Source organism: Microtus oregoni, unplaced genomic scaffold (assembly GCF_018167655.1).
Source record: "Microtus oregoni isolate MIOR12 unplaced genomic scaffold, Mior012 000015F_ref0000493, whole genome shotgun sequence".
Classification (NCBI taxonomy): domain Eukaryota; kingdom Metazoa; phylum Chordata; class Mammalia; order Rodentia; family Cricetidae; genus Microtus; species Microtus oregoni.
Window position 1 is genome coordinate 38,009,244 of NW_024543074.1, and position 19,823 is coordinate 38,029,066.

The following is a 19,823-nucleotide window of genomic DNA, read 5'->3' on the forward strand; positions in this document are numbered from 1 at the left end:
CAGTCAGCAAAGTGCTTGTCAGGCAAGCATGAGGAGCAGAGTTTGATCCCCAGCACCCACATAAAAAGCTAGGAGAGCCTGTAATCATCCTAGGACTGATGAGGTGGAGGCAGAGGGTGCTGGGCCTAATGAGCAGGCCCTGGTTCCCAGAGAGAGCACGTCTCAAATACCCAGAGAAAGTAAGGCCACCTTTAATCCCAGCACTCAGGAGGCTGTCCCTAGAGACAGTTTAGGCAGCAGGTGGGATGACTGGGGAACCCTGCTGACAGGCAAGACTCTGGTCTCTGCTCAGCCTTTCTGGCAGGTGTCTTGAACCTGGGTGCAGCAGGATTGACAGCAAGGTCTGATAAACACTGGAGGCTGCTGTGTGACGCACACCCATCCTGTGGCCATCTCCTGGTCAAGAACAGAGTCCTGGCCTGGAGGTGTGTTTGTCACTGGGAATCTAACAGCACTGGAAGGGAGGGGCCCCTGGGCCTTCAACTGCAGGACCACGTCTACTAAAGGATGGCACATTACCACTGTTTCCATGGACGTGAGTTTTTTGCATTTGCTGTTCCTTTTGCTGGATGTGGTAACCTTCCTTCCCACCTGTGGTTCTTTGCTAGCTGTCACTGAGGTGGCCAGGCTAGCCCCTACTCGGAGATTCTTTCACATGGTGGCTTGTGTTAATGGGAAGTGACATCAGTGTAGAAAGTACCTAGCACATAGTGCAAAGCAGGCATTTAAAATGTAGACATGGTGGGGGTGGGTGTATGGTTCAATGGTAGAGGACCTGGGTTCCATTCCCAGAACCATAAAAAAATAAAACAGAATACTTAAAAACACCCCAAACATCATGGAGCAGCATCATCTTCAGGAAGTCTTCCTTACGTCCTATGCCTCTGGACTAGGTGTCCACTTACTGGTCCCTCAGCCATCTATGCAGCTCTTGGTATGACAATACACATAATAATAATGACTTACCTGGGCATCTACCCCCACTGGCCCCAAGCAGCCTACAAAGACTTAGAAAGCAGGGACACACCTGGTGATACAGGTCACCTCGTCTCTTAGGTGAATAAGGAAGGGCAGGAGAAGAGGACCCCAGCTTCATCTTATCCTGACTGATAGAAGCACTAACCTGTCTTGTCACCACTATCAGGGCTGAAGACCAGTTCCTTCATCTCCCACAAGCCTACTAGCCAGTGTCTAGATAAATGACAAGCAGCCAGCCTGAGCTTGGGGATGTGGATGGGCCCATGCGCTATCAGCATCTCTTCTAAAAACTCTCAGAGGTACAATGTGTTCACCCCAAGTAAAGCTCCTCTCTGGGAGGCCCTCCTGGCTTCCCCACCAACGTTCTGAAAGGCAGTTATAACTATCCTTAATTAGTAAGAAACGTAGTAATGAATTAATACATGCAATTTGTTTGGCAGATCTATCTTTAAAAAACAAAGCCTGTGTTGTGAGCACTTGTGCATAGTGGGGTCTTTGCCAAATGACGCTGAAGAGCAGGTTGTAACGTTATCACCAGGAAGCCACCATCTATGGGTGAGACAGGGACAGTCAGGGACTACTTAATGGTTGCAGAAGCTCCAAGCAAGAATCTATGGAGGAGCTTGGACAGCCATAGCTCAACATACCTCCAAGACAGAAGCTGGGGGCTTACTCCAGGCCGCAGACCTTTAAACACCCCTCCCCCACTCCCACCCCCAATCTCTGAAAAGCAGACCGACATTGGCTCTTAGACGAGATACTCTGCAAGCATGTGTTTTCCCTTCTTCCTTCTCTTTGTGACAAGCTCTTTCTTTCTGGGCCGAGCTGAGCATCAGGGTGACCAAAAGGGATCCCATAGTACCTTTAGGCCCTTGACTAGCTTCATGGTCATCAAATCACTGGAGGGTTCCTGCTACAAAAAGACCCTGGGAATTTAAGCAAGATTATTTAAGTAGAGGGGGATGGCGCAAGATGGTTCAACAGGTAAGGCACCTGTCACTAAACCTGAAGGCCCGAGTTCATCCTTGGGACCCCATTGCAGAAGGGGAGAACTGACTTCCTATGTTGTGCATGCCCCATACAGATAAACATACACACGCGCACACACACAAATAATGTAATAATAATAATTTAAAAAAGAGTAAAGAGTGTTCACAGGTGAGTTGGTAGAGCAGGCAAGTGTCCCAGAATGGCAAGAATCCAGAGAACTTGGTACTCCATGTCCTAAGTCATGCCTTCTCCAGTGGTAACCAGGACCTACTCACGACCCATATCAATATTGACAGAGCAGCCACATCTTGGGGCAGAAGGTCACAGTTCCTGCTCTGATCCTCTGTCTTGTAAGGCCTCCCTACCCTAAATGCTTACACTTTAATAAAGATCCACGGAGAGATGGAGTTCAAAGGCACACCATACTAGGATGCTAGGGAGACTAGTTTCCTATGCCCTACTAGTTTTCCCTTCCCATTAGAGCCCCAGCTTGGCACTGGCTCTATGGATTCAGGGCTAACCAGGCCCCACACCTGAATGACTCTAGCCTATTCTGCTCCTGCTGGTTCCAGTGCCAAGCTAACATCAGCTACACCTGGTCAGACAATCCAGACTCCCAGATTACCCAGAAACTGTGATTCAGAGGGCCCCAGGGTGGGGGCATGCACTGGGCACATTTTTTGCTGGCTGAACCCCAACGGCCTTCATGCCTGGGTGAGGGGCTACCCCCCCCTACATCAGCAGCAGCCTGAGAAAAGCACTCACCGGTGAGATTTAAAGCCCCATATCCCATAAACCCTCATATTTCTATTGGCACAAACTGGCCTAGCAGAACGTAGGTACCAGCAACAGGGAGCTACTATGGCTCAGGAGCTTCTTCATCCTTCTGGAAACATGCTGTCTTCATTGTGAGGCACCTGGACCCGGTAGGGGTATGAAGATGTTCAAGGCCTAGAACTATGCACAGAACAGGGAAGACTGTTCCCAAATCATTAAGGCTACTATTTGGTAAGTGCTCATTAGTCAGGGTTCTGCCAGCATAAGTTTGTCTAAACTTTGAACTGGAATGATGTAAAGCAAAAGACACAACCCTTTGGAGAGGCAAGCATTATCAACACCACTCTGTGCTGCCTACGGCCCTGGCTGGAGAGCAGGTAGGGTCCATCTGTAGCCTCCAAAGGCAAAGCTACAACCAGACGCACACACATGCATGCATACATACATACAAAACATTCATACATATAAAATAAATAAGTAAGTCTGGAAAAACAAATAAAACACTAAAAACAGTGTGTATGAGCTCTCAGGATGGCTCAGAGGGCTAGATGCTCTCCCCCAAGCCTATGGACTGAGTTCAACCCCTGAAACCATATGGTAGAAAGGGAACACTAATTCCAGTAAGTTGTGCTCTAACCTTCACACTTTTATTATAACATGTGTATCCCCTTTTCTCCACCACACAAAAATAAATGAAAAAGAATTTTTTTAAATGAAAACAATGTGTATGGTTAAAAGTAGTGAGGGTGACAGGATTGTTGGTAGTTTCCAATAAACTTAGTTCCAGGGCTTAGAGGAGAGGGAGGATGGGTAAGTCCATCCTGTTAGGACGTTTAATAGTGAAGAGCATTCATTTGTTTGTTTCTTCATTAATTCTAGCTGAGATCACATCCTCTGAGCAACGTGCTAGATACTCAGACCTCTGCAGCAAGAATACATTTGTTCTTCAAGTACTAGGTTTCTGCTGTTGAGTCCCAGGGCCTCTAGCCCTTGCACCTAGAACCATGTCCTGAGTTGGGAGTGAACAGGCCACATTGCAAAGGGCATGACCAAGCCTCATGGAGTACCTGGTATCTGTTCTGTGCCTCAATGGCCCTGTTCTCTGGCCCCATTCACATTACCTGTAGCCACAGAAGCCCACCTCAGAGCTAGCAGACACTCAAGAAAGAAATTATGGTCCCTACAAGAGACACTGACATAAAGCTGGTTACTGCCAGTTTAGAAAATATAATTCCTTTTTATTAGAAAATTAAAGGGTAAGACCAGCTTGCCAAAAGCCAAACAGCTGAAATGTGCTTGCCTAAGATATGCAGTGTCTGATAAATGGATTTATGCATCTCTCTCCTCTCCTCTATCCCTCTCCTTAGCCAGTCTGTTTCCATTCATTTCCCATCTACAGGCACTGCAACAACAGCCATGAGTTTGGCCTTGGCCGGCAGGCCCAACACCCTGGATGGTGGGAGAGTGCCTTTGTTTCCTCAGCACTGAGCACCAGCTTTAAGCCTTTTGAGAAAAGCCTCGGGGATTCTCTGGCTTTCCTGAGATGCACGGCTGCCTGTGGCCTCTGCTAAGCTAAGGGTGTCAGAAGGGAAGGGCAGGAACAACAAAAGACTTGAGAAATATGCTCATCCATGTGGAGACCTGGGCACAGGCGGTTCCAGAGGCAGCTGGTGAAGGGAGGCAGCCAGGGCAGAGCCGAGAAGGACAAGGACAAGAGGGCAGGGCATGTCCCTCACCACCACAAAAAAAGCAACTATTCAAAACCACCCAGGGAGTTTTCTCTTATTGAGAAGTCCTTGATTCTTCTTTCTGCCTCAGGACTCATGAACAAGGGTCCATCTTATTAGTGGGGTGGTAGAGGGGGCCCAGAGGGTGGGCCTTTCTCCTCATGAAGGTGGCTGAGCCCTCCCTGAGTCATTAGGTGCTGGTAACTAAGGTATTCAGAACTGGATTTTCTCACCACTCATCTTTCTCTTTCCTTTTCTCCATCTCCTCTCCTCTCCTCTGTTTGTCAGATGGTCCAGGCCAGGTTTAGATGGAAGATGCGAGTATAGGGTATGTGTGTAACTAGATGTGTGTGCATACATACACATATGTAATCATGAGTGTGTATGAATGTGTGCTAAATACTAAAATGGTGTCTGCCTCCTGATGCTCTGATGGGAATGGGGGTGCAAGAGTGACATCACAGCCCAGGCACCTCTGCCTCAGACTCCCCTTCTAGGCTCCTGGTGGCCTACCATCACAGTTCAAGGGTAAATCCATCTCCCTTGATGCCTTCTTGAGTAACAAAAGGCAGGCTTGGGTTTCTTTTATCCCCTCTCACTGCAGCCTGTGTGTCTAGCAGAGCCTGCTTTGTTCTAGAGAAAATCAAGACAGGATCTGTCCCAGGGGTTGCTGCCTGGGTCGGCGACAGGGTGGAGGGCAGAAATAAACATAAAATAGCATTGTCCACCAGGCCTCCTTTCCGGGAGCTAGGTCCTGACAGGCATAGCCTTTACAGTAGGACTCTGCTCCAAGAGTTCAAATCCCAGGTGGCCCTGTGTTCGGGGGAGAGGGGGCATTCTTTCACTCTCTATGCCTGGTTTTAGGACCTCAGAGGCACTTACTGATAGTGTTAAACCTGCACAAAGCCCTAGTACAACATCACTTCTCACCTGGGCAGCTCCAGGAATGAGGGGATGAGCCTGTTTTCTGCTGGCGTAGGTGGGCAGCCATAGGAGGGAATATGACCTCCAACTTTCTGAAGATGGCTGGGTCAGGGTGCAGAGTAGGTGTCTCTGGGTGGTTATTTCTGAGAAAGCAGCACACTGCTGGCCCTGAAATACAAGGGTTCTCTGGATGATAGGAAAAACAGACGACCCATGCATGGCAAACGCTCTCTTCAGAGGGGACCTGGACCATGGGAGCAGCATGGTCCACAGAATTTTGTTCAGTATGACCCGCCCACACAGCACACCTTCCCCTGCACAAGGTATAGCCCAATTTAGTGAATACCCACTCACTCAGACACTAACCTCTAACCCTGATTGTCCCCTCTGGCATGGGTTGGGTGGGGCCACAGTATCTGGAGGTTTCCATCACCCTCCCTATAGTGGGAAATAAAGCTGCCTGCTCTGGTGAGTCATGTCAACTCAGCTGATGGTTCTGGGCAGGAGGGCCCCACAACCACAGCCCTATCTGCAACCAAGGTGAAGAGGTTAGCTCTAGCAGCTGACTGGCAGTAGGGCTGGTGCCTTGGACCCACCCCTGGCAGCCTTTGGTCATCAACTGATTCAGCCTCCAGCCTGGCCAGTACAAGGAAGAGGCAGCCCTCTAGGGTAAGGCTGATAGTGCAGAACCTAAACATTCTTAAGGAGAAGCAGAGCTCTACTGAGGAAGGAGAAGCAGGAGTCGGAATGTGCTCTAGGATGGGGTCTCGAGAGCTGCAACAAGTCAAGCACGCCAGCTTGGGGGAGGTGCAGTAGCCCAGTCAGCAGCCCTGGCTTGGCTGCCTTGCCTCAGATATCCCTCCCCTGGCTGTCTACTTAGACCTCTGTCCTCACCCTCTTCTTCCTCACCCTGCTTGTCAGAGTCATGAAATAAAGGGCTGCAAATGGGACAGTCATTTCCATTTGCACCCGCCTTCACTTCTTCGGCTCCTGAGGGCTGACGTGTCCTGTCCTGTCTAGCCATCCCTGTCCCCTCTCCCTCTTGGAGGATAGCCACAGTCACATACTCCAATAAGGACAGGCTGTGAATAAAGCCAGGGAAAGCAGCTAGCACTGTGAGCCATGCTGAGGGCCTGGTGCTTCCGAAGCTTACTGTGGATGGAGTCGGTGGGCAGACAATAAACAGCCTCCCTCAACCCCTTTACACTTTTCACTCCAACTGCCTCAGTCTTGTCACAAAACCAAGGTTGCTGAGGTGGAGCAGCTCTAATCAGGGTGCTTGTGTCCAGATGCTTCCGAGGCACCAGGAAGCCACCCTCTGAGAAATAACACCAAGGACTGCAGCTGCCCCAGTATGAGAGGTGTCAGGCATGTGCTCACTACGAGTTAGTTACACTTGCAACTATGAGTATTGTGCAGGTCAGTTTAGTTCCAACAATTCCTGCCAAAATGACCCACTTCCTAGATGAAGACTAAGATCCATGGGCCAATACAGGCTCTCTGGACTCCTGCAGGCTCTGAGCCAGTGTGGATGAGGTGAGGGCCCTACACAGTAGCTTTCCTGTATCCAAACAAATATGGCTAAGATCAGCAGGCTGCTCTTGCTTGTATGAAACAGGGTCTCACTATGTAGCCCGGGCTGGCCAGGAATTTGCTATATGGAACAGGCTGGCTTGGAACTCATAGCAATCCATCTGTCTCTGCCTCCTGAGGTGCAAGAATTACAGGTGTGCACCACCACACCCATTTAAAGGGCCCTTCTTCGGGAGCAGTGTTTCTCTGAGTTTGTTCTCCCTCCCACAGTAGACAGGCCCAGCCCAGAGACCACCCAAGATGGGGGAATAGGGAGAGAGAGCACCCACACAGGATCTAGCCCCATGCAGTAAGAAAAATGGGCTTCCCACAGTCACCCAGCCAGTCCACCCTACCCACACAATGCTTTCCTCAGTCCTGAACCAGGGTCTGGCCTTGTTGTCATCAGCTAACAGGCACTACCTCAGTATCAGCCCATCCTTCCCCTAGGCCCCTGTCAAATGAAGAAGAGGCATAGGCTTTCCTGAGACCCCATTTCCTCAGACTACCCCAATCATTCATCCCTCACAACTCACCTCCACTTCTTGGCCTGTGTGGGACTCTGCTTTCTCTAAGCACCTACTAATCCACCAGGGCCAAGAAGTCTACCTATGCAGAGCAGTCTGCCTTAACTGTCCTGAACCCACCCACCTAGACCTTCTCCTAGACTGCAGCCTGGCACCTTGTGCTTACACCACCCTCCCCTCTGGGGCAGGGAAGGGGCACCTCAGGCTGGTGCAGGGTCATTCCCTCCTCACACTTTCGAGGCAGGTTCACCGAGGCTGAAATTTCAATTAAGGCACAGAAATGATTACTACAGGGCTCCAGGCCAGCTCAAGTGGGGACAGGTCTCAGTATCTAAAAAGGGAAAAGGTAGCCAAGTACCCCACAGCCAGGACAAGCAGCTGGGCCTTTTCTTAAGGTCATGCTTGCAGGCCCCACTCATCTTCTTGCCTCATGAATGCCTAAAGGTACAGGAGGCTGTGAGAAAGATGAAGGCTTCCAATGCAGGGAGCCATAAAGGGAGCCTCAGCTGGTGCTAACAAAGCTGAATTGAATAAAATTTAAACACTCGAGTCTGGCTATCCCATGGCGAGACTGAGATGGGGTGTGTATCCCAAAAACAGAACTGGGAGGGCTTGGGTATTCCTTTAGGATTTTCCTATGCTGGCCTAGAGGAAGCCAAGGGCAGTTCTTGTCTCTGCACCTTAGGCCCACCTCCACAGAACATGGGTATGAGGAAAGGGGGTCTCTGGATCCTGAGAGACCTTCTTATTTCTTCAAACAGCCTGTTTGGCTATGCCTCTTCATCTCAAGAAATTACTATCCTTGATCCAAAAACCCCATCTCTGAGAATGACCCATTTTCTCTTCAGGGATGCTTCCTTTTAATCCAGAAATTCTGTATGTCCACAACGTTCCATCTCCAGAAGTGTTTTATTTATCTCCAGAAACACATTATCTTCAGCTATGACCCATCTCCAAAATGTCATAACAGCTCCACCCCAACTTTACGTAGCTTTCCAGAATGCTCCATCCCATCTCCAGATACTCATTTTACCTCCAGAAGGACCTCAAATCCAGAAGTCCCCCCACTGTTTTCAGAAATACTCCAGCATCCTCCTGAAGCACTCCACATCCAGGGGGGCACTACAGCTTATCTCTAGAAAGGTTCCATTCTCAGAAATATTACGTCTGGCAATACTCAGAATGCAGAAAAGCCTCATCTTAAAACAAAACAAAACAAAAAAGTCTATCTCCAGAGGAATTCTCATTTCACTTTCAAATGTACCCCTACTTCATCTTCAGAAATTACCTCCTCCAGAAAATGCTTTCCGTGTTGTCTCTAGAGACATCTTGGCTCTGGAACCATTCCACTTCCAGTCTGGAAACATGAAGGCAAAGCCTCTCGCCCTAGCTCACATGCTGAAGGAACTGACACCATTTCCTCCAAGATCTCCTGAAAAGAGATTGTACAGGCTTCCTCTCCCGTCTCTCTGGTTCCTGGAGACCTCACAGTCATGTGCTGGGCCCTCTTTCCCAGGAGTAGGACCCCAGGTGATGATTGGGAGCACAGTGGTTCTCAAACTGTAGGTTGCAACTCCTTTGTGTGTGTGTGTGTGGGGGGGGGGGATGACCTTTTCACAAGGGTCACATATCAGACATTTACATTACAAATCACAACAAGCAAAATTAGTAATGAAGTAGCAATGAAAACAATTTTATGGTTAGGGTCACCACAACATGAGGAATTGTAGAAGTGTCACAGCTTAGGAAGGCTGAGAACCACAGAGCTAGAGGATCTTGCCTGGGGCAGGAATGTGAGAGGGTTTGGGGCTGGAAGGAATAGTCAGGGTGAGTCCATATAGCAACGCCCCTCCCACCACGTCCTCACTGCTAAGCACCACCACCTACACACACGTGATAAAAACTACACTATGCACAGTAGGGCCATGTTGTGCTTTAGAACAACATGGACATTTTTGTCCACCATTTATACAAAGATACATCCATACCCACTGGGAACCTTACCTGACCTTGCTGGGGGTCTTTAGATCACATTCTGAGAATGCCAAAAAGGGAAAGCACTCTGTCAGCCCCCAGAGAGTCCAAACTGACAAGCCTGGTAACCTAGTACCTGCTCAGTGCCAACTAGTGAGAAGCTCAATCACAGCTTTTGGGCTTTAGAGAACTAGGAAGGTGAGAGCAGTATATTCAGTATCTGCCTGAACACTCCCTAAGATGGGTTGTTTACTCTACCCTGGGCAGCCCAGTCCCCTCGGGTAGAAGTAAGCCTGACTATGTCATGAAGCCATGTTGTCCTGTGGGAAAGGTAAGGTGCTCGGGGAAGGAGATCTGGAGGTGGCTAAGTAGAAAGTAAGACAGTATGCCAGTACCAGCACACACAAATGTGCCTCTGGGAGTGTCCCAGAAGGTCAGTATAAACACAGGCAAGCTACAAACCCTCTATATTGGAACTGAACAGAATGGTTCTGATCCCCTGGACTGAACCAGGTGCTCCTGATACCTGGCCTCTGTGGGGCAACTCTCAGAGTTCCCAAATAGTAAAAGGAAGAAGCCCTGCATGATTCCTGATCTGTCCGGGTGGCAATGTGTAGCTCTGGTCTGCTGTCACAGGAGGACAATTACCATTTATTAAGCCTCCCAATTTAGAACCGGCCTCAATTAACTGGAACCTCCAGAGCCCATTTTGATGGATGTGACTACAGCTTCAATATGCCCTCCACTGTGCCCTCAGCACAGGCCATGACCTCCCAACTAGCTAGATTTGCCTAGACACAGAGCTTTGACATCTGTCCCCCACCAGCCCTCTTCTCTCCCAGTCCTGTTCAGGAGACTCATTGTATCTCTCTCTGCCTCACCTTCTTTTTCTAGGAAATGCATCCCCACCCAGAAATGGGAGTTAAACATGGATGTGAATGAACACATGGTCCTAAAGTACAAGGTGGCAGTGAGCCAAGGCTACACCTCACTGTTATCAACAGAGCTGTCCAGGCCTCTTCGCTCCTGGGAACAGCCCAGCCTACTGCATCGATATTCTCTGTCCTTCATAGCCCAAACTGCACTGGTTCTCCTGGGACCTTTTTATCGCACAATGTCGCTTCAGCAAAAGGTTATGTAGAAGAATGTGGAAGTCTCTCCTGCATATTAACTAAAAGAATGTTCTTGAAAATGCACAAGAAGAAAGCACACCTAAGAGTCAGTTTCTCTGTGTCTGAGATGAAATGGGGCATTGGAATGGCAAGGTTCTGTCGCCAGTACCACTCGACGAGGACCTATGTATGTCACTGAGCTCCAGATTTCTGGTCTGCTAACAGTGAGAACAAAAGTCCCCCTTCCTGGTGCTCTGACACTGTGAGGTCATCTGAGTAACTGCAATCTCACTCCAGAACACACAGAACACAACTGTGTTAGTATTCAGGCGCTGCCAACCAAGCACTTAACAGGCAAGAACACACTCCACAAGCACGTGATGCCTGTTTCCATCACCTACTCATGACAGCCCCACCTCCTGTGTACCCTCTTTTTCTGGTGGTAGGAAGTAGAGAATTCTTGGCTACACATTCTAAACCCAGTTTATCATTAGTTAGTTGTGTTTTCTTTTGTTCCATTTCTTTTTTTTTCCCCCAACAAGAGTCTTACTGTGTAGCTTTGGCTGACTTGGGACACACCATGTAGACTGGCCTGCGACTCAAGAGATCCACCTGCCTTGACTCCCAAGTGCTATGATTAGAGGCATGTACCACACCTGACAACCAGCTGGCTTTTTAAAAGAAAAGTAAAAAGATTTTTTTGTGTCAAACCTGGTATTTTTTTTAAGTCATGTATTTACCAAACACTGCCCATCCAAGGATGTCCCTCTCAAGCCAAGGCTACCTCCAGCGTCAGCTCTTAAGAGAAGACTGCCCTTATAAGAGAGAGACAGTATGTGGGCAGAGTTGTGGAAACACAAGGTAAGCGTTCTTAAAGATCGGAGCTGTCAACTATTAGGTTTCTATGTGCTGTTTTGTCAAATGGGGTGTGACAGAACCCACCTTCAGTAAGTAGGTGATGAGAATGGTGTAAAAGCCCCTGGCACAAAAATGGGCTCAGAGAGGGGTAGAGGGACCTAAAGGTTCATTCCCTTCTCTCTGAGGTTTACTTGCCCTCCTCAGTCAATCATAATGTTACAATAAACTGTAGGAGAAAAACGAGCCTCTGCAGATCCAATGCCCAGAGAGGCATGTTTGTATCACATAGCAAAAAATACATGAACGGCAGCTCAGAGCATGGCCCTCGGTAAATGGCTCTTTGCAGCCACAGGAGTGAGCTATGATCTGTTCCATATCCCTAGGGTCCTAGGAAGCTCTATCTTGTCCCAACCTACTCCTGTTTCAGGCCTGCTGCTAGCTGGGGCTCAGTCATTGTGTGTACTCATGGACAACACCTAGCAAGTTCAGCAGAGCGCCTCTTCTCCTACTCCTCACACCACTCAATATCCTAGGAGTCCATTTTAGCCATGGCCAGGGCTCATCCTCAGACCTCCAAGACAGAGGCATGTGATATCTGCATACCTGTTTCTACCTCGGCAAAATGGATTAGGAATTTTCTACCAACAGACAGGGTCTAAAGAAAGGAACTAAGAGAGGCTGGGCCCTGGCACCCAACAGTTTCTTACCCAGGTTCTTGGGTGCTATACAACTCTATGTTGTGCCTTTTTTCAGTACTGTAATCTGTTGAGTTTTAATTAAGGACCCCAGGACTACCACATCTTTTCCCTGTAAGACCTAGCGTTCCTTGGTATAAAGAATGGCAGGTCAGAGATTCTGGTTGAGGCAAGTGATTAGGGAACAGGCTAAGCCCTGCATCCCTCTAGCTGTCTGTCCTCAGGATCCCCAGTGGGGAGGGGAACCAAGGGTATTGAGAAGAGGCACCTGGGCTGTCCATATCCTTGGAAGCAGGTATGCAAGAGGATAAGAAGACTCAAGGGAGAGACAAGTGATGATGTGGACTTGCCAATGTCCCTAGACTACTTGGTGTTCCTGCCTAAGACCCTCACCTCTTTCCCAGTGCCCTCCAGATAATGTTTCATAGCAGTCACAGCCGAGCCCTTGTCAACTGCAGCTGCTACTTGTGCTTGCTCTGTGGCCACTCTGTCCTAGAGCTGCTCACATTCACATATACACCCCCTCCCCATCTTGCGCCCTAGGCCTCAAACACATTGTCCAGAATATAGAGTTGCCATGCTCCTTCTCTATCAAAGAATACTGTGCAGTGAGTCCCTTTCCTCTGGGACACCCACTCCTGGGGCAGGGCCTCCTGGACAGACCAATGGGCTCTCAGCAATATAGCTTCAACAGCCACAAGTACAAGGTCAGGTTGATCTAGTTCAGCCTAGTCTGGATGCCCTCTATACAGCATCTGTTCTACAATCTTACCTCCAAGATGGCCTCCTCCCACAGTTTCTCCCAGCCACTTGGGCTCTGGCTGCAGCCCTAGACTATAAGCTAGCCCAGCAATAGTTCTTGTGGCCAGAGCATCCATGACAGAAGGGCTCTAACAAGGCTTCTCCCCCTACTTTTCCCCTACCTCCCACCCAAACCCCACTTTGTGTTTCCTACTTCTACCTGCCTTTCCCAGGCCACTGCATCAACTATGACCCCAGTCCTGCTAGGATCTCACAGGACCAAGGAACTTTGTGAGAGAATGCCATCCACACCCAACCTACACTACAGAGAACTTCGTGAGAGAATGCCATCCACACCCAACCACAGTAACCTAGTGGTGACAGTGCTTTCTTTCATCAGGCAGCAAACTGGTGGCTCAGGGTCCCAGTCTGTCCCATAAATGCATTACTGAATCAGTTGATATCATATGATTTTGAAAAGAATGTATCACGAACACATCTAAATTTTGGGCCTTGAAAAAGCAGATGACAGGTACTCTGGTTGTAGAACCCAGGAAGACCAAGTGGCCCTCACAGTCTGACCTGCACTGTCCGCCTGGACTGGCATTATATAAGCATGGGTCCCTTCACCTTCCTGATGAAACAAGGTAACATATTAGCATTTTAAACAGGGTTGGCCATGCCTTGACCCACGGCAGCAGGGAGAAGTGACATTACGGGCAGGAAGAAGGCAGAAGGCAGGAACTCACCCGAAACTGGCCCTGAGAGGTGGCGACTTGCAGGGATGACTGGGACAGGCAAGGCAACGCAGTCTACTTGGGTACCAAGGGCTTCTGTGGGATGAGTGGAAACCTGTCTTCCTCCTTCCCAGTTCTGCACTCTCTGGGTACTATTTCTGGCTTATAAACCTCTCCCTGGTCATGCTCCCCCTAAGATTATGGGGTCAGATCTAATAAATCTCATTGGGGCCCAGCCCAGGAATACCCCCTCCCTTTTCCCAAACATCCCACTTTTAATGAGGCAACCTTAGATGGCTCCAGTGAGCACTCCTACTGAGACTTAGCTGAACCCCAGCTGTCCCTCTCCTCAACACGCTTAACTCCTCCCCCATGGTGGCACAGATGTCCTGGATGTAAAGATACAGATGAGTCCCTTTGTGCCAGGGGCCGCCAGACACTTGAGCAAAGCCCACCTCACTTTCCTGACAGACTTGCCAGGAAAAGCTACCACCACAAAGGGGAAATGCAGCTCAGATACTGGGACAGGGGCTTTGGATTCTTTTGGATAGGAGTTTCTCCCTCCCAGAGAATCTGGGTAGGCTTGGGACAGAGGCAGCCAATTAGTGTGTAGGAGTAGGAAGAAGATCAGTGGTAGGTACGCATCCCAGATACCAAGGTTAACAGGTTTACAGGAATGTCTATCACTGGCTTGTGACTGCTCCTCTCCTTGCTACCAGACCAGTCCTTTCGGTTAACAGGTGAGATAACCAAGCAAAGCAGAGCAATGTCAGGCCTGGGCTTTCCTAGAGAAATCTTAGCTTGTGTACCCCAAGTGTGGCTGCAGTGCCTGCAGGCCCTAGCAGCACTTGTGTCTGGTCTGCTACACAATCAGCTAAGACAAGATATGAGGGGTTGGTACAAAAGATGCAAGTCAGACAATTGTCTAGGTAGTGAGTTGTCAAATTCCCCACATGAAGGAACACCATGACTTATGCCCTGTATGGATGGCCTCAGAAAAGAAGAAACTCCAGTGACATGGAGAATAAGAGGACTCTCTAGGTCTTGAGACCTGGTTTCCCAGAGCTTCTGCAGAACTAGTGGAAGTCTGGGTGTGGCTAAGCACTAAGAAAACAGATTGGGTCTCAAGGCCAGAGAACTGGATACAGCCTTGAGTTCCCAACATGAAGCATGTCATTTTCTGTAACAACAACCACACACACCAACATGCACAGGTATGTAAATATGATGTAGCACCAGACACACAAGTACAGATCCATGGGGTTCTTGTGGCTGCCGTCCAGCTCCTGGGAACTAAGGAGATCACCTGGGGGAGCCCCAACTGGGCATGTACCCCCAACACCTGCCATAGCCTTCCAAACTGGGTCCTGAGTCTGCAGCTGGACCCTGCTTATGCAGACCCTCTAATTCAGCCTCAGCCTCTTCCTGGCTGGGGGTTGAGCAGGAACAGCTCAATCAGTATATAATCGTTTTTAATTAACGTGCGGATCATTTCACAGGCTGATCTCCTTGGAGACCATAGGAAGACGGTCTTCTAAGCTTTTCATTCTTTTTGCTCTCCCAGTGCACCCCTCCCAGCAAAAGGCCATACTTCACTTTTACCTACCACCTACAACCTTGAAAATCCCTAGTCTTTCCCTAGGTACCTGACTCTGAGGCCCATAGAACTTTCTCTTTACTTCCTTCATTTGATTTAAATCTTTTCTAGCCCATTTTCCTTTTTCTCCTTCCTCCAGTCTCTTCCTTCCACACCCCCCTCCCATTCTAGAACCACTGTTTCATCTGTTTCTTTTCCTCCCTTTCATCCCAGGTACTAGAGTCAACTAGAGTCAGGTCAGAAGGAAAATTATAATTGAACTGACTGTAGCCCATTCCAGACATAGTACCTCTGATAGGTGCTTTATACCTCTCTCCAGCTCCTAACAGACCACAGCTGGATCTGTGAACTTGGAACCTGAGGCATAGAGGCTCCTGCCTCTATGACCCCATGGGGCCTGAACTCAGCCCTATTTCTCTTGAAGCACCTGCTTTTGATGCTCAGCTTTTCCCTTTGGAAAATGAGATGGTAAAGGGGAATAAGAGCTGTGGGGAGGGTTAGCAGGGAGCCTGTGGCCAGCCGACCTCAGGCTGGTGACTTGGGTAGTAGCCCTGGACCCATGAGCACAGCAGTATACATGATACAAAGGTGGTTAGGAGCCTATTTGCTACTGATCCAGCTAGGGAGAGCAGGGACAGGCTGAATGGTTCTCCTCACCTGTTCTCTCATCTATGAAATGGGCAAGCTCAGCTTAGGATTCTTCCCCCACGCAATAACCCAAGTACCAGACCAGTAGCAGGTTCTTGATGTGTGACCTTGGGACTCACTCCCCCTCTGGGCTCTGGTTTTCTCTTCTGTCAAAACAGGGAGGTCAGACCAGTGACTCATTGCCAAGGTTCTTTTCAGCACTAGAAGTTTCTAGATAGTAGGGAAGGAAGAACAGTGTCCTACTTAGCCGAGGAAAGCTAGGGAAGCCTGTTTTTTCCACTGCAGGCATGCCGGAGTCTTTCACGGTGATGGCAACAGCAGCAGTGGCATTTTGAGGAAATCACCTTAAACATCAGAAAAGGCTCTCTACACAAAATAGACCCAACTACATCACTTTGTTGCAGCACATGGAACAAAGGGCAGTATTAAGCAAATTACAGCAAATCCATTTGACTGGAAAAGCCTGAAGATGCTAACATTGGTATTTATGAAGAACTGGTTACAAAGCAGGAAAAGGCTGGCGTTATCAGCCCAAAAAAGGAGAAAATACATCTAAATATGGACAGCTCAACAAAGCCTTTAAAATCAGCAACCACCAAAGCCAACATGTGGGAAGAATCCTACCAACATGTGAGCACTGTCAGAGCCCATTAAGACACTCAGTAATCTGTTTGTTTTTCTCTATTTTTCAGGGTATTTTGCAAACTATGTTATAACATATATGTCAAAAAAATACCTTCAAAAAACGACCTGCTGCTTCCAATCCCCTTTCACTCACTGATTCACTCATTAATCATTCACTCCTGTGTTTGTCTAGCCAAATACCAAACATTATTGTCTGCAGTGTGCCTGGCTCTGAGGTTCTATGAGAATAGCTTTTGTCTACAGGAAATGGAGGTCATGTCCAGGACAGGGTAGACAGCCAACCCCCTCCCCCAGTGCTGTATCCCCAGGCCTCCCTCATCACACACAACTCTCCGAAGTGCTGTGCATTGGGGTTGAGGAGTAGGTAACAAACCTGGTAAAATGAACCCTGTTTCCCAGAGCCCTCATCTCCAGCCTGTCTCATCTGCTGTCAGTCTACCCTGGGGGTCAGAAAGTCACTCTAGAAGACCTAGGCCTCCAGCTGTCAGGGTGAAGGTGTGGGTGTAGGAAAGGCAGAGGGTCAGGGAGGTTTTCTTCCTAAACCCAGCCCCCATAATGACATCCCTCCAGTTTCCATGACCCAGGCTTGTAACCTCTTTCCCTTGATACACAAGGCCACAGCTTGGTTGTCTGACCTTCCCAGGCTCTGCCTTAGGTCTCCTATTCGGTCCCTAAATGAGGAACCGGCATGCCTCCTGCCCAGTCAATGGCAGACTGCAGCTGCCGTGTACAGGGAATGCGGGGTCTGGAGCTGCAGTTCCAGCCAGGCAGTGTTATGCTGCTAGCATGGAGGGGCTAACAACGTTTCTCTGTTGTTTAGGGACAGACAAATTTCTAGAGGAAAGGTTAATTCTTTGGGTTCCTGGACCCAACTACAGAGCAATCTAAAGGCAGTTCAGTCCCCTAACCCCATATGTTCCTCTGTGCTCCCCCAAGACTCCTGTCTTTAGGTAGAGAAGAGAACAGCCAGCATGTGGTATCTGGACCTCAGCCCCCTTACCCCTGAGCTTGCTCAACTAGGAATCTATCAAAGCTGGGATTCATAATGCCCAGCTAGCCCCACATCCCTCCCCAAACCCAAAGTGAAAAGATCTGACTGCTTAGAGTGCCAAGGCCTGACCCAGAGGTTCTCCCTTGGAGGTGAGCCCTCCCCTTTCTGGACTGCAGTCCCCAGGAATTCTTCAGGATAGACCTCCTTTCCCATGACGCTAACTGTTCTTATCACTCCCCTCCCCATTCAGCAGCCCTTCACCCCATTCCATCCCAGGGAGAGGTACAGGTATAAGATCTCTGGGTCACCAGAGCAGGGATGTCTGCTGTGGGTTTCAGGAAGCCAAGCACTTCGTCACATAAGCACATCACCTCCGGGATCACCTCTTAGCCTGCATTGTACAGGAGGGGAGGAGGCTGAGGTTGGAGCGGCCCTTCTACGTGCCCAAAGGCTTCAGCCAATCGTCAAGCCTGAGCAGGCAGACTCCACAACCCAGCCAGTGCACCCCAACTCACCCTGCTGGGCACCCCTACTTGTTTCCTCTCTACACCACCCATTGGTAACCTCTCTAACCCAAACAAGGAAGAAACGGGGAGTCCCTTCCCCTGCCTAGGACCCAGGGTCAGCAGTCATAGGAGAGGCTGAGTCATGACCCCTGCCCCTCACTGCAAAGGCATGAGATTTTATTGTCAGGTTGGCCACACGGCTGTTTCGGCAGGCGGGTGCAGGACAGAGGGCACTCGACAGGGAATGAGGAGGGGTATCTAGGGGAAGTGTTTGAAGCCGATCAGTCCACTAGATCCGGAAGCTGTCGGGAAGGGGGGGGGCAACCTTAAACGTTCCTAGGCTGAGAGGACGGGGCGGCAGTAGTGCCAAGAGGCGCCAAGGAACTGTCCCCCGGGAGACAGCACTCTCGGGAAGTTTCTCACTGGTTGCTCACAGTAGGACCGGTGCTCGAAACGCCCTCCCAGGCCAGACCAGCTTCCGGACACAGATTGCGAACTTGAGATGAACTCCTTCCTTCTCCAGCATTCCCAACTGCGGCCACCCGCCGCGACATCTCAGCCCCAATTCTTCCACGGGTAGCTCGGTTGCCGAGACCGCTCACCAAGGCATTGTGGAGCAAAAGGGAGGGGAGAATCCCCATCACAACCTAACTGCTGAGGCCATTAAAAAAAAAAAAAGAAAGAAAGAAAGAAAGAAAAGAAAAGAAATTCCTTCTCCTAGACTGATCCCCTCCGCCCACATAGAAACCCTTCAAACACGCAAACCCGCAACTCCAACAAGGATCGCGGCGCGGTGGGAGGGGTGCCCGCGGCGACCCTCATCAGCAGCCCCGCTTCGCTGCAGGTCAGAGCGCGGTAGCCAGCCGGGATTCTGGGAGCCCTCGCCCGGAGCAGCCCGCCTAAGACACAAAGCTCCACCGCCAACAATACCTGCGGGCTCCTCCTGGGTCTCGGGGCGCCGACGCGGCGCGTCTCGTAGTCTCCCTTTTCTCTTGCCGTCTCTCTGCTATGGTGCGCTCTCCCCCTCGCCTCTTCCAGTACCCGACAGCCAGATGAGATCCTTGGGAGAAAAAAATGTGAGCGCTCACACGATTCCTTTCTCTGCGCGCCGCAAGCGGCGGCGCTGGGCTCGCTCCTCTCTTTCGCGCTCCCGTGCGCGCCGCGCCTCTCTAGTCCCTCGCTTCCTGCTCAGCAGCGCCTGCGAGTGCCCTCAGTAGCCATTATTCACCGGCCGCTGGGGGACAGGAGGTAATTAGAGACGGCCTTGTGGCCACATCCACTGGGCTAGCACGATGCGGGCGAAGGGCGCGCGCGGGGAGGGGCACGCGACAAGGGGGCTTGGCTGCGCGCAGCCCGCGCCCCAGACGCGGAGGAGGGGAGGAGAAGGAGGGGGCAGGGAAGAGGAATGGTAAACTGGGTGCGAGCGGGAGGAGGGGGTGCAGGGGAGACGCTCCCGCGGCTCTCACCGCTAAGGCCAGGTCACGGCTGCGAGGTTCCTAGGCGCCTAAAGACGGGGTGGGGGTGGGGAAGGAAGGGGGGTGGTGTGCGCGCGCGCGCGCGTACCAAAGCTAGAAGGGAGGGAACGCTTTAATAATTTTTCCAGTGACTTATGAGCCCACGGGTGAGCCCTTGGCTGTGCGTTCAGGACCATGTATCAGTGTGGCTATAAATTTCTGTTCTGCCCTACGTGTGAATGTCACGGGCTGGAGATGGGGGGCGGGTGGGATTAACTAGAAACCAGCCTCTGAACATGCTGGTAGGTCTCAGAGGGACTGAGTGATGCAGTGGTTGCGTGGGGGTGGTGTTTGTGTGCGATTGTTTATA

General features: G+C 50.1%; 1 protein-coding gene across 4 annotated transcripts in view; it reads right to left on the reverse strand.

The window, feature by feature from the left end:
* Positions 1-19,823, reverse strand: part of Rai1 (retinoic acid induced 1) — a 98,619-nt gene that overhangs the window by 44,627 nt on the left and 34,169 nt on the right. For 2 of the 4 annotated variants that reach the window (XM_041664833.1, XM_041664834.1), the window contains one exon: positions 18,930-19,059. The exons of 1 other annotated variant lie outside the window; for it this stretch is intronic. The gene's annotated coding sequence lies outside the window, so the exon portion shown is untranslated. Of the gene's footprint in view, positions 1-18,929; positions 19,060-19,465; positions 19,521-19,823 lie in introns of those variants that run through there. One more of the 4 variants, XM_041664835.1, reaches the window with a different exon arrangement.